Source organism: Rhagoletis zephyria, unplaced genomic scaffold, assembly GCF_001687245.7.
Source record: "Rhagoletis zephyria isolate East Lansing unplaced genomic scaffold, Rhagoletis_zephyria_1.1 Rzeph_scaffold_01824, whole genome shotgun sequence".
In the NCBI taxonomy this organism is placed as follows: domain Eukaryota; kingdom Metazoa; phylum Arthropoda; class Insecta; order Diptera; family Tephritidae; genus Rhagoletis; species Rhagoletis zephyria.
In genome coordinates, this window is record NW_016158908.1 from 70,317 (window position 1) to 85,295 (window position 14,979).

The 14,979-nt window shown below is 40.3% G+C and overlaps 1 long non-coding RNA gene across 1 annotated transcript; it reads right to left on the bottom strand.

Annotated features, from left to right (window-relative positions):
* Positions 1-4,131: 4,131 nt before the first annotated feature.
* LOC108365276 (uncharacterized) lies at positions 4,132-14,566 on the bottom strand. Its single transcript, XR_001847902.1, has 2 exons — positions 14,414-14,566; positions 4,132-4,653 (listed from the first exon to the last, which is right to left on the bottom strand). It is a non-coding gene; the product is annotated as an uncharacterized LOC108365276 (long non-coding RNA).
* Positions 14,567-14,979: the final 413 nt, after the last annotated feature.

Genomic DNA, 14,979 nt, shown 5'->3' on the forward strand with positions numbered 1-14,979 from the left:
ATAACAATCTTTGAAAAAAGTTAAAAAACAGCATCAAAAATCTCATCATTACGATTCCGTTCAAATTTTTTTTTAATTTTTTTTAAATATTTTTATGCAAATATTTTAAGCTTAAACCGTTTTGTCATTTTAGGGGATTTTTTCAAAAAAAATCTTTAAGAAACTATTTTTATTCATAAAAAACTCCATTTTTTGAGGTATTTTCAAATCGGTCCAGTTCACTTAAATTTTAATATTTTTGCGAAAAAATTTTGTGGACGTCTTAAAATATAATAGATTTTATAATTCCAGTGGAAAAATAGTACCGATTTCTTTTTGTATGGGGAGTGATGCAGTCTAATGTACATACATATATAAGCTTGAAAAAACCACTTTAAATTCCTGCTTTAGCTTATTTTTCGTGTTTATTAACACACCAAAGCCCAAAACATAAAAAATTCAAGTATCTACTTGCAATAATTGCCCGGCAACACCCCTTTCGCTTGTACTCATATCAAGCAAAAGCAGGATTGCATGCAAAATAAGCAGCAGAAATAAGACAGAACAATATCAACGAAACAAAAAATTTTGCGCGAAAAAGATTGGCGAAACAAAGTTGAAAAGAAGTGGCAGTAAATACTGCATTTTTATGTATGTAAACATATCATATTACAGCTTCTAAAATCCATAAATAGCAAATATCAAAAACACCTGAATATATTAGTACACAATTTTGCATGTTTAATTTCTGGCCTCCCATCATCTTTATCGCAAATTAATATATGTACATATGTACGTGGGTATAAGCAATTATACAAACGCTTATTAGTCGCTAATCTGCATTGCTGCATCAAATTACATACACACAAACCTAGAGTACGGTCATCTGCATCTCACTGCAATAGCGATAGAGTTATTCACTCCCAACAGCTAACAACAAACTCGTATATACAAAGCAACGAAATCGCAATTATAAATTCTCTTTCTCCCGTCCTTCGCTAGTAAACATAGTTACATACACACTAACTATTGTTAACCACCCTCGCTTAACATTCCATGCTATTAACATACATACATACATATACTTTAATACAGTATAATAACCCAGCATTGCATTTACCCTGCACAGCACGCGTAAAAGAAAGTATTAAGAACCGAGAAAAATTATAAATACAGAAATATTTAATTGCGGTGATTTAAGAAAACTTATTTCAAGTCCTACAAATACCCTTACGGAAAATAATAAAAATCAAAATCGGAAAAAAATAATACGTACCTATTTATTTAAATAAAACTCAAAACAGGATATTGTGTTTAGTTGTGCTTATATAAAGCCAAGTAATTTAAGATCCCATAGGATCCCATTTTAGTTAAAATACACTGGAAAAAACTTTAAATTTTTCAGCATATAAATGCCATCTGATAAAGCTCCGGTAAAGGAGCAAGAAACCCCACGATACAATTATCGAAACGGATGATTCCGTTTTTCCCGCTAATTTTAAAGCTTCGGCCTCGGCCAAATACGAAACCTGCCTTGAAGAAACAAAAGCTATGATTTCCGATCAGCTTAAATTATTAAAATCAATCAGCGCGCCTACTCCACCCCAGACGCAAGAAGCAAGTTCAGGCATATACCTCAAAGTGCCAGCATGTGATACAGAAGTATTTCACGGAGGTTATGAAGAATGGCCGTCCTTCCGGGACATGTTTACGGCCGTGTACATAAACCATCCACAACTGTCTCAAGCACCAAAACTGTACCACCTCAGGTACAAAACAAAAGGTCAAGCAGGTAGTATAGTTAAACAATTCGCACTAAATTACGACAATTTCAGTCTGTCTTGGGAAGCACTCAAATCAAAATACGAAAATGAAAGAGTACTGGTCGATAATCAAGTAACGATTCTAATGAACTGGCCGAAAAATTCAAAAAGAAACTAGCGAAGAATTTATAAAATTAGAGTCCACTGTTACAAACTGTTTATCCGTGCTAGAAACTCAAAACATTCCCACAGATAACTGGGACCCAATTCTGGTAAATGTATGTTCCGAAAAATCGTGACTTCTATGGGAGCAATCGCTTCCATCCCGAAAAAAATGTCCGACATGGCAACAAATGAAAGATTTTCTTACTACCCAGTACGAAATGGCAGAGAGGGTAGATAAAACACTATCCTAACCCAAAAATACACAAAATGATCTACATAGAAGCTCCATATACCCCAAGCCAGAAATCAAGCTTCAATAGATCGCAATCATTCATAACTCAAATTATATATGCGTCATGCGAATTGTGTAAAGGAGGTCACAAATTAAGATCTTGCGAGAGATTTAAAAAACTCACAATAAACGAAAGAAATGAATTCTCTAGAAGCTCTAAGCTTTGTACCAATTGCTTATCTCAGTCTCATAGGTTTAAAGACTGCGGGAGCAAATTTAACTGCATATATTGTCGCAGGAGACATCATTCGATGCTTCAGATAACAAATTTTACAAGAACACCCCAAAAAAGCTTATGTCTTTCAGAACTCCTGCTCTGGTGGCAACAATTAGACCCGAAGACCTCAAAAAGCAGGACCCCGAAATTAAACAAGAGCGATCATGTTGCTCAAAAGCAGCAAATATACAAGCTCTGCATTCAAACAATGAAAGCAACATTTTACTTCCCACTGCAGTTATCTCCATCGAACGCCGAGGAGAACTATTTAAGCTTAGAGCTCTAATAGATCAGGGTTCACAAAGATCTTTTATCTCGACAGAAGCACAGAACCGACTAAAGCTCCCAACAAAAAATACAAACTTTGAAATTTCGAGAATGGGTGGAAGAGCAATCCAAAACTCCAATAAAATCTGCTCATTAACCCTGATTATAAACGGCAATTATCGCAAAAAATTTGCCCACCTCAATTTAGCGGATCCAACTGCCACATCCCCGCTTAAGTTGATATCCTATTAGGCACCGACCTAATACCCAAAATTATGCTTGAAGGTGTTGAAAAAATTTCTAACGCCCTATTAGCCAAAATACTATATTCGAGTGGATTCTAAGCGGCCAAGTGCCAGCAAAAAAAATCAACTTTCATAACTCAAGCTAAGGAGGTGAACGCTCTAATTCACAAATAATAAGATTTCGCCATCCCAGGTGGTCCCAGCCCTTTAGAATCTATGAAAAAACGTTCTTAGCCATAAAAAATGATGTTAAATTCCAAAATAAGAAATCGAAAGAAAACTGTGAATTCAAGGAAAAACTTGAATAACTGAACCTAAACTCTTCCGATTTAGACTTAGGAGGTGTCATTGGAAAGGTATTTTCTCACCCTTTTTATTTCTTTGCTAATAAACTCATTCCAAAGATGGAAGAGAAAGGTAGGATGAAGGAACGTCATTCAAAGTTGAATTAAGATGTGTTGGTATTCGAAAAAACAAGATGGGACACGAATGACGTTTTTTTGGCCAGAAATAAAAACAGTGAAAATACCTTTCTACTGAGATCCCATAAGTTTAAATCAGAACATTTTTGGCCCAGTTATTCAAGTTTTTCGTAAACCAATCTTTGAAAAAAGTAAAAAAACAGCATCAAAAATCTAATTTTTACGATTCCGTTGAAAAGATTTTTAAATATTTTTATGCAAATTTTTTAAGCTTAATCTAATTTGTCATCTGAGGGGACTTTTTTCAAAAAGTTCTTTGAGAAACTATCTTTATTCATAAAAAACTTCATTTGTGGAGGTATTTTCAAATCGGTCCAGTTCACTTAAATCTTAATATTTTTCCGAAATATTTTGGTGGACGTCTTAAAATATAATAAATTTTGTAATCCCGGTGGAAAACCGCAACTTTTTTTGGTGATGCAGTTTAATGTACATACGATTTTTTTTGTTCAAAAAAGTTTTTTGGAACCGTAAAGTTTTTACTAATATGTATATTTATGTATGTAAATATGTACCTTTATATGTATATTTTTTCCAAATTTCAGCAAATATCGGTATTTTTTTGGAAATTTTCAGCAATATATAAATATACATATGTAAATGCTCTATGCATGTCTGTCAAATTAAATGGGTTCGAAACAACTCACTTTGGTGTTGAGGGGGTATATGGAGTACAATTTTGTGTTCAGTTTTGGGGTAAAACTGTTTTCCAGATCGCCTTTCCTTTCTCCCACGTTGATAGATTCCCTCGCTGAGTCTCCCTACGATTCAGTGCTTCCTTCTATAGTGGGTGTTCAGTTGATTGTTGACTTATGTTGTTTTCGATGGATAAATTAGGTTTTTATTTAAGTTTATGTTCTTTCGGGTTTTTTACTCGGCGCGCCCGAATTATTTGGTTACATATGTGACTTTGTACACTGTTATTGTTGATATATGTTTATGTAAGTATATATGTATTTTTTTATTTTTACTTTTTGTCTTGAGGTAAGCGTCACTCGGTTCATTTAAAATGGTATAACTTGCTTTTTTCAGTTTTCACATAATAATATAAATATATATCTACGAAATGTGCAACGTTATACTTTTATTGTCGTTGTTGTTTGTGGACTGTATACACTTTTTTTCTTCTGTTTGTTTTCCTTTATAGGTGCCATTCAGTAAGGCGATGGAGGACCATGAACACTTTAGGCCCTTGGTTTTTTATATTGCCGGTAGCTTACCACTTAGTAACACTGGTTCCACTCTATTCAAAAAAGAACACACAGTATTTTTTAATTGGATTTACAAATTGCGTATGGTTTTATTGATAAAATCGAGGGGGCTGCTCGGACACGTCCGCTGGGGGGAAAATTCGTACGATTGTCTTTTCACATCAATGTAAAATTGACAAGTATGTGTGGGTGTGTATTACAAGTGTGGTGTGTTTACAGAGGTGGTGGAGAAGTTAAATGTCAAAGTGTTTTATTTACAATAGTTAGTGTGAATTTATGTGTGTGTGAATGTGGAGTGGATGATACGACATCTGCTGACGTCGGTTGATGGTGGAGTCGGAGCTGCTCATTTAGCCAGAGCGGTTTTTCATTCCTGCATTATCCTTCCTTCGCTTTTCGGAGTTTAGGAGGATAATGTAGGGATGTGTTTATTTGCAATATCTGCTAATAAATTTGAAATTAGTGGGGTGGATATACATATATAACACAGTTAATTTAAATTGGTTAAAATCATTCAGTAGCGAAGTTAGAGTTAGAGTCCAACCAAATACTGTGTTCTGGGCTACGACCATGCCATTGTCCGGATTAAACGCTCCGCTTCTGAGGATGAGTGGGTAAACGTCGGCTCCTCATTCGAAAATGAGGTTTCCATTAGACGTCAGCGAGGACTAAGTGATCGAATCGGTTTTTTACTTCGTCATTTAAGTCCCGCTCATATGGCTGTTTGGGTAGATCCTTAGTGATTAAACTGTTACACTCCATGCGAAATTTGTCATCCGTTAGTGAACCCATTTGCTTGTTGCATATACGATGAGCTTTTTTACCAGCTCATGTGCAACGGTTGTCAATTTTTGGGTCGGGTTTATTAAGGGGCGAACCTTATGCCATATGCCGTTCTGCTTGAGCCGCACGATTGCCTTCGGTATTAGGGTCTGCTTGGCCAGTAATGACGGTATTTTAGTATTAGCAGGTGGAGCGTGAGTTTTTTTTCTTTTTTCTGGTGTTTTGTGTCCACCTTGGTGTTGAATCTTGGGTGGCCGCGAAGGGAAGAACGGTGTTTTCCATTGCACGTTGAACATCCCTTATCACATGTACATTTTTGTATCTTGTGCGACCTGGCCAAGCAATTTATGCAATAGTGGGTCCTGATGGCTGCGTTGTGCCTCTCTTGAATATTCATGTTAGTGTACTTTATGCAAGTCACCACGCGATGGTCCTTCTTGCATAAATCGCATGCTACATGGCGGTGTGGGTCGTACTTATGGCGACAAGTGTGAGTGATCTTGGGCTGTTGTTGTTGTTGTAGCGGCTACAACAATCCCGCCTAGATCGTTTAATATCTCAGTCGTTGTCGTCAAGTTCCACTAACGGCAGCCCTAAGAAGCGTGCAGCCTCCATAGGGTCGGTCCACAGGGACAAAGCCGTTAGGGTGGTCGGGTTTTCCAGGCATGCGAAGGGACGTTTGGAGTCATGAGGGGTCTCTCCGCATGCCGGTCTGGAGTCTACATAACTCGAGACTGACTCCCTGTGAATGCCGTTCAGGGCCTGTCAGTATGCTGACGGGTCCAGAGGTTGCTTAATGAACCTCTGGACCTCGTCCGTTAGTTCGTAGAGATGCCTCCTGACGTGCCTAGGCGAGGGCTCCTCTGCAAGCAGCTGTCTGTTTAGGTGGCCACATCTGTGGCTCCAACCAGAAACTACTTGCAGAGCATTATGTTATGCTCCTTGACTGGGAGCATTTTCCCCTCGACATGCAGGTGGTGTTCTGGCGACATCGGAAGGCATCCAGTCGCTGCCCTAAGTGCGGTGTTTTGTGTCGTCTGTAGCTTCATCCACTGCGTCCCACTTGTCCCCGGCGACCACACTGGTGCTGCGTAGTTTAAAACTGGCCGGCCTATTGCCTTGTATGTTGCCAGCGACGTTTCTTTGTCTTCGCCCAAAGTTCTGCCGGCTAGCGACTTGAGGACCTTGTTGCGGCGGACATTCGAATTTTACTCAAAGTATTTTAGGGTTATTAACCGTCGGAATTGGTGTATTATCGACGTGAATTCTCAGCGGTAGCCTGACCTCCTTCGTCCAAGTGGTGAACAAGGTCGAAGAGGATTTCGTACTGGAGAGGGCTAGGCACTTTACAGTGAAGAAGCGAGAAAGCTCGCAGAGATACCCGTTCACTTTCGAACACAAGTCATCAGTTCCATTCCCAGTCGCCATGATCGAGCAATCGTCGGCGTAAGAAGTAATCGAGACTCCCTCTGGTGGTTGAGGGAGCTTTGAAATATAAAAGTTAAAGAGTAGCGGGGAAAGGACACCACCTTGTGGAACCCCCTGTTTTATTCTTCTGAGTTTTCTCGATTTGTCTCTAAACATTACCGACGAGTGTCGACCACTCAGATAATTTGCCGACCACAGTATGAGCCTCTGTGGGAGAGAGGAAGCCTCTATATCTTCTAGTAGCGTGTAATGGCTGACAGTGTCAAACGCCTTGAAAAACTCCAACGCTACTAGAATCGTTCTCTCACAGGGACGGTTACGGTTAAGGCCAGAGGTTATCTGAGTGTTTATGGTGTGAAGTGCTGTTGTTGTACTGTGCCCTTTACGGAAACCATGCTGAGGCTTCGCTGGGGTCAGGTGGTTCGTGTAATACGGGAGCAGCAAGGCCTCAAGTGTCTTCGCTACCGGGGAAAGGAGTGTTATCGGTCGATATGAATCCCCTCCCTTTGTTGGCTGGTTTCCCCGGTTTGATCAGTGGACCACTCTCCCCACCTTCCAGATGTCTGGGTTGATGAGAGTGGCCATTGACAAATTAAGGACCTCCGTTAGGTACGCCACTCCCGCAAAATTTTCAGCATCAGCATGCATATTCCGTCGGGACCCATTACTTTGGAGGCTTTCGCCTTCCCGATGGCCACCTAGACTTCACCGCAAGTGAAAGCAAGGGGGCCACAAGTTGCTGGCAGTTTGTGCAGCCTTCTGATCACTCGACGCTTGGCTTTGTCTACCGGAGGATGCAGTTTGAACTGCCTGCTAAAATAGCTCCCGCATCCCTCCGGGTCCGACGAAGCATGGTCGCCGAAAGAAATTTCGACTCTGTCGTGATCCTTCGTCGGATTGGACAGTGACCTCACGGTAGATTAAAACTTACTCACACCAGAAGTTAAGTTACAGGTCTTCAGATGCTCTTCCCACTTCTACCGCTTATGTACGTTCACTGGTTGCCGAATCTCCGCGTTTAGATCCCAGATACGGGGATCTCCGGGATCGGTCTGACGAAGGCTGTCAGGCTAGAACAGCCGCTTCAGCAGGGAAATTTGGACGTGGGTCCGTTATACATCCTGCCGGTACGAAGCGAGCTGCAGCAGCGGTGATAGCCCTGCGGAACTTACGTTCACCAAGGTGGACGTCGATTGGTGTGGGAAGCGCAGCGAAGTTGTTTTCAGTCCGCGAAGCATTTCCAATCAGCTTTAGAAAAGTTGATATAGGGTTGGTGTTCCGCGGAAGCAAAGACGGTTGGTTTATCGATCGAGATGACTATGGGCAGATGGTCTGATGCCAAAGTCAGCATAGGTCACCATGATATGCTGTTTATCAGACCAGCGCTGACTATTGTTATGTCNATACAGCAGGTGTAGGTTTCTGGCCCCGGGTTTGACTCGATGCCAGCCCTGAGCAGAAGAATACGTAGGGAATGCAGACCTATGGACGAACAACTTCTGAGATACTTCGCCGACCTAAACTGGGTCAGATCGCCGAAACAACAGCCCATGGTCGGGTAAAAGCCGACTCATTCCGGTACGTAGAACCGGCTGTTGTGGGAATGAGTGATTTTGGGTCGTGCCGTGCGGTGAATACCACTTTCTTCTTCCTCACGTATAGGAGAAAGGGTTGCACGGAAGCGTCGTGCACGCTTAGACAGGGTTTCTATATCCGATGTGGGTGAAATGCTGCTGGCAGCGGATGGTGGAGGTTGGCCTGCTTCGCCAAGTGCTGCTGTTCGCTGTGGAGTTCCGGGAAACGTTAGTTGGAGCCATTTTTCTACAAAGAAAGAAAACTTGTAGGTTAATGGGTGTTCAATATCACGACTTTTGGGATGGGGCGGATTATTATGCCTTGAGCGGTGCGAATTTCCACCACTCGGGTTTTGTTGTCCGAACCGAAATAGGCCTTCTCGATTCGGCCAAGTTTCCATTCGTTAGGGGGTAAGTTTTCATTTCTAATGGCGACTAAATCACCCCTTCGATGTTTCTTTGGGGCTATTTCCACTTACATATATCGCTTGTGGAGTTCCTTTACGGATTCCTCCTTCCCTCTTTTACAGAAATGCTGATGGAGTATTTTCAATTTCTGCCATCGGTTTGCTATGCTTAAATTTGCGTCGTCCAAGTTGGGTTCGGCAGGGGTGAGTAACGGGGTACCTATAACTGTCCTAGGTTTATAGGTTCCAAATTAGTTGGATCATCGCTTGAAGACCTCAATGAACGTGAGTTTAAGCAACTCTCGATGCGGGTTAGTAGGGTAGCTAATTCTTCAAAGGTGAATTTCTGGATTTTTGATACCTTTTTCAAATGGGTTTTCAAACTTTTTACTCCGGCTTCCCATAGCCCACCCCATGTGTGGAGCTCCGGGAGGGTTGAAGTGTCAGTTGACGTTTTGATGGGTATAACTGGCTGTGACTTGAGTTTTAAGGTTTTTCACAAATTCTCGTCGATCTTTGGCTAATAATTGTGAAGCTCCTACGAAGTTCGTTCCGTTGTCTGAGTAAAGATCGGCGGGGAATCCGCGCCTGGAAAAGAAACGTGCGAATGCCGCCATAAACGATTGTGTCGTAAGATCGCTAACGGGTTCGAGGTGTATTGCCTTGGTTGCGAAGCATACAAATACATAGATGTAATCGTTGGTTATTAGACATGCTCTTCCAGTGTAATTTTTGATGTCATAGGGTCCAGCGAAATCAATTCCTGTGGCGGCAAATGGACGGGTTAGGGTTGTGCTCCCCGCTGGAAGTGCTACAATTATTTGTGTTCGTTTTGTAGCTATGGATCATTACTTTTATGAGAGTCTTTAACTTTGGAATCCAAAATTCTGTTCGAATGAGTCGCAAAATTAGTTGAATTGTCACCATGTAAGGTTATTGAGTGAGTAAATCGGGTCAGTAGCTTTGTCATATGGCTGCCATAAAGTAATATAATCAGACGACGCTCGTTGTAAGATAATGCCGCGGAATTGCTCAATCGGCCATCAACTCGCATCACTCCGTTAGGATCAATTGATGGGTTAAGTGTCAGTAGTGCACTTTTCTTGGGTATCTGGGTCTTTCAGGTCAAAGCGACATATATGTCCGGGAAATGAGTTTCTTGGGTCAAAATAATCAGCTTCGTTCGTGTCGTTTTGAATTCGCTAGGAGTTATTTCTCGGCTTGAGTAGTGTGTTTCACGTCTCCTGGGTGAGGCATTAGAGCAAAACATGAATAAATACGCAATTACACGAATGGCTTTGGGTAGTGAGGAGAATCTTTCAAGGATGTCCTCTTGGGTCGTTATTGCGAAAGTCTTTACAGGGTTGGCTTCAAGGGTTGTTCTGTAGAGTTTTTGAGTTGTGGGCCACTGTTCTCGTTCGAGTTTTAGCCATTTGGGTCCGTACTTCGAGAGTTCGCTATTTATGAGTTCCGTGGGCGTACAACCTCGACTTGCCAGATCACCGGGATAATTCCGACTTTCGGCATGGCGCCAGTTATTCATTCCGACATTTTCCGTGATTGTGGTGATTCGATTAGATACGAAGGTAGTCTTAGGAATATGGTGGCTTCTTTAACCATGATAGAACTATCGTTGATTCCATCCAAAAATTAGCTAGCAGAACGGCTCCACGGAGTTCTAATCTTGGAAATGATATACTCTTGATTGGGGCAACTCTCGTCTTCGAAACGAACATGGTGGTCCATACTTTGGTTTCCATTTTAACTCGAATATAGAGTTTTTGCATATGCATATTCAATGGTTGTTGATGGTGTGAAGTGGGTCCATCTGGGTACTTCAATCTTTTTTATCGTTTCGTACTCCTATATGAAACTAAGCCATCGATGAAGGGGGAGTGGCTTAAGACTTTCGTCCCAGTCAGATTTATCAAGCCGTGCTTGTTGCATAATAATTTTTGCCGTTATTATTATTGGGCTGAGCCAACCGGCGGGGTCGAAACAATTTGGCTATGGTTGATAAAACCTCCCTTTTTGTGTGTGCGGGTTTCTTTTCGATTGGGTTGACGAGAAAAAAGAATGAAGCGTTCTAGGAGTTCCAACGAATACCTAGGGTTTTGTCGAGCTCGGGTAAATTGAGTAACTCGGTATCTAGTCGATGTTCTTGTGGTAACTCTGCTAATATTTCTGGGTCAGAAGTAAGTTCATCTCGTGCTTGTTTAGCAGTTGATAGTTAATGGGTTCCTGATAAGACGTCGTCTACATATATTTCGTTGCGAAGAACTTTGATGCTCTGGGCTGAGTTTCCTCGAGAGAGTCTCCATTTTACAATTAGAATGACTAAGTCCTTTTGTAAGGTGGGTCCAATATGTAGAACGTCATTAAGGCTCTTTCGATTTGAAGTGGGGTTTGAAGCATTAAATACCACGCGAAGTTTTGTTGTCATGCGATCAGGTTTAATGACCGCATGATGTGGTAAGTAATATGGGGTCGTTTTATCCGCAGGATTATATTCGACCTACTTCATGTGACCGAGTTCCAAATATTCGGTAATTGCCTTGTCATATTCCGCCTTTACCTCAGGTTTCCTAAGTACAGACTTTTCGTTTCTAAGGTATTGTGCTAGCGCTATGTATCTTGAATTTCCAATGTCGATGTTTTCGGGGTCTTTGAAGGGTAAGGTTACTACACAGCGTCCATTTGGATTTCTACGTGTCGTTCTTTGGTAGTTTTCTTCGCAAAGGATGTCTGATGGAGAGGCCAGGGGTTTACTGGGAACTTCTTCCAACTCCCAAAAACGAGTGAGCAGATTATCCGCGGTCATTTTATTGTAGAATGAAACTAAGTTTGATGATTGAGACGGCCTAATTACAGGACTAGATAAAATCCATCCAAATTCTGTCTCTTGGGCAAAGAGTGGACCTAAAATATCTCGCTTAACTCCACCGAGTATAACTTTTGGGTACAGATCACTACCAATTAACATATCCATGGGTCTAGAACTGCATATCTGCTAATGTGAAGCCGAGCTTTTCAAGGGACATCTTTGGTCGAGGGGGTATGAGGGTAAATTATCCGTGAGACTACTTAGAATAAACGCGTGGGTCGATATTCTGAAGTTTATGTTCAATGGTGAGCAGAGGGTGATTCCGCATATCCTCGTTTTTTAATCCGGTTACTTGGGCTGACATAGAGTGGTTGGGTATATCTAAATTTCTCTGTACTTTTTCAGATATAAACATAGCTTCAGATCCGGAGTCTATGAGTGCTCTTGCCATATATCTTTGGCCATTATGTTCCTGAACCATTGCCGTACCTAGTAAAATCTGTCTTGGGTTGCCGATTGAGTGGACTGTATGGTTTTGATATAGGCTTGCGGATTTGTAAGAGTGCTTTGAGTGGGTGGGGATAAACTTGAGCTGGTATCAGGAGTCGAGCTTGAGACTCTTGATCCTTCCGGCGGGGGTTGAGTTCGAGTAACTGAATCTCTATGAATTAGGGTATTATGTCTCTTGTTGCATTTTCTGCAAGAGTATTTGCTTTTGCAGTCCTTGAATCTATGCGAAATTGCCAAGCAGTTGTAGCAATATCCATATTTTTTGATAGTGGATATACGGGTTTCTACATTCATTGCGAGGAATTTAGGGCATTCACGAATAAGATATTGTTTTTTCCATAATTTGCAGCTTTCTATGTCGAATTGCTTTTTTGAGGGAGCAGTGCCTGAATTATTTTGAGATGTTGAGGGTCCATGTGTCTGATTTTCAGAAACATTAGCATGAAAAATGTTATATCGCTTTTCATCACTTTTCTTGACTGGGTGCGTTTGGTGTGGTCTTGAAATCGAAGCTTTGAAATTCCCTACAGATTCTAAGGCTTTGTATTTATGGGTCAAAAAGCTATCGAATGTTGCCCATGTGGGTATTGTAGAGTTATCTTCTAGGGTATATTCAAATGCTTCTAAAGTTTCCTTTGATAGTTTTGAACTACATAGGTATATTAAGATCGGCTCCCAGTTCCTTGTGTCTATACCGAAGTTGGTTATATTTGTCAAAGAATTGTTAACAGTTCTTTGTAGGGTCTTAATAGAGTGGCCTGTTTCTTGGGACACTTATGGCAAATTAAAAAGGGTTTTTTATTGGGTATTCACCTGCATACGTTTATTTTCATATTGATCGACCAAACTTTTCCATGCCAGTATGAAACCGTCGTTCGTGTAGGGTGCGTTCCTGATTACCTCGCTTGCTTCGCCTTGGGTCTTTAGGTTTAAGCGGAAGAGCTTTTTCACATTGCTTATCCTTGGGTTATGGATGTAAAGCGCTGTGAACATGTCTTTAAAGGTAGGTCATGTAACATAATCTCCATGAAAGACTTCCGTGACGCATCGGGGTAGATGAACCATGGGTGCAATATCCATCATTGGGGCCTCGGAACGTCTCTCCTTAATTGGTTGGGTGGGGTTCGGGGTCTTCAGAGTGTCTATATCCCTATTAATTGAAGCTAGACAATTCAAGTACATTTGGTAGCATTCTTTGTATTTTTCTTTTCCTTTGTTGAAATCAACGGTTCCATCGGCATTATTGGGTGTTCTACGAAAAGCATCATACGCTTTCTTCGTTTTGCTGTAGACGGAATCGAGTTCAACTCTTTTGATTTCTAAGGTATAAACTGACTCATCTTCCGCTGGGGTCTTGAAATGATCATCCACGAATTCGATCAAATTAGAAACTGTTATATTAAGTTCCTCCATTTTAATTAAAAAAGGCGAGATTTACTAATAAATTAGTTGAAATAAGTGAGTCTGCTTAATATTTAGAGGGTATAGTGAAACAAAATTTTCGGTTTCTTAAAAATTCGCAAAATTTTTTGAGCAATTAATTTGGGTACCTCTTTTTGGGTTGAGGGTTAATAATTTAAGCAAAAGTAACTTGTTATATCTTGTTTTTTTGCAGTTTCTGCGCCAAGGGTAAATACCTATTGTATTGGAAAATTGCTTGAAGGGTGTTTGCAATTTTTTTCCTATTGGGTCACTGCTCCGATTTCTTACTGGGTATTTTTTCAAATTAAAACAAATTGGGCTAACCGTTGATGCTATACCAACAAAATGTTAGGCGCAACAGTATAACAGTATGTATGTATGTAAGCACGGGTATGTATATACAGTATTTACCGTCGGCAGAGCAACTGATGGGCTTTTCTGCACGAATTCGGATAAATAAATTCTTATGTATGTATTAAACAAGTGCAAAGCAGAAGTTAGCAAAGCAAATAGTGACAAATAAATTGAATTTAAGCTCTCTTAAGCACAAAATTTGAATTTTAGCCTTACAGGGTTCCGATTTGCACTCTTATTAAGATTTAATGGAAATATGTATTTTGGGTCGCACTTACAGTAGTTTCAGCAATGGGTCTGTTTTTAAAGTNTTTATGTATGTACGAGTATGTATTAAACAAGTGCAAAGCAGAAGTTAGCAAAGCAAATAGTGACAAATAAATTGAATTTAAGCTCTCTTAAGCACAAAATTTGAATTTTAGCCTTACAGGGTTCCGATTTGCACTCTTATTAAGATTTAATGGAAATATGTATTTTGGGTCGCACTTACAGTAGTTTCAGCAATGGGTCTGTTTTTAAAGTGCGCTAGTTGCTAGATTTCCCTCCTTGTTTTTTGTTTTTGTATGTAGGCACTTAATCGAAGTGATTAGCGCAATTTTATTCCTTCACTGTATTTTTTTTTTGGTTGATTTTTGCTGGGTAGAATGCTGGGTGTATTTTCCAANCTGTATTTTTTTTTGGTTGATTTTTGCTGGGTAGAATGCTGGGTGAATTTTCCAACGATAAATTTTTTATTTGTGGGTTCAATTTGTATAACATCAGTTTACTTTTATTTGTAAAGCAACGGATTTTAACAAGACTTCCTCGAGTCGACGATTATTAGTACCAACTTATGTAAAATAAGGTTAATACTCTAGGGTTAAATAGAAAACAATAATTGCGGTATCTCACGCACAGCTTGTTTTATGTATTTCATATCAACTTCGACCCGCCCGTACTAAAAACATCTTTATAAAGTTATTGAAAAGTTAAAAATTTTATACATAAATGCCTTTTATTACTTTAAATTATTAGACACAAGACATTTTTTATTTCATTTTAGAAATATATCTCCTA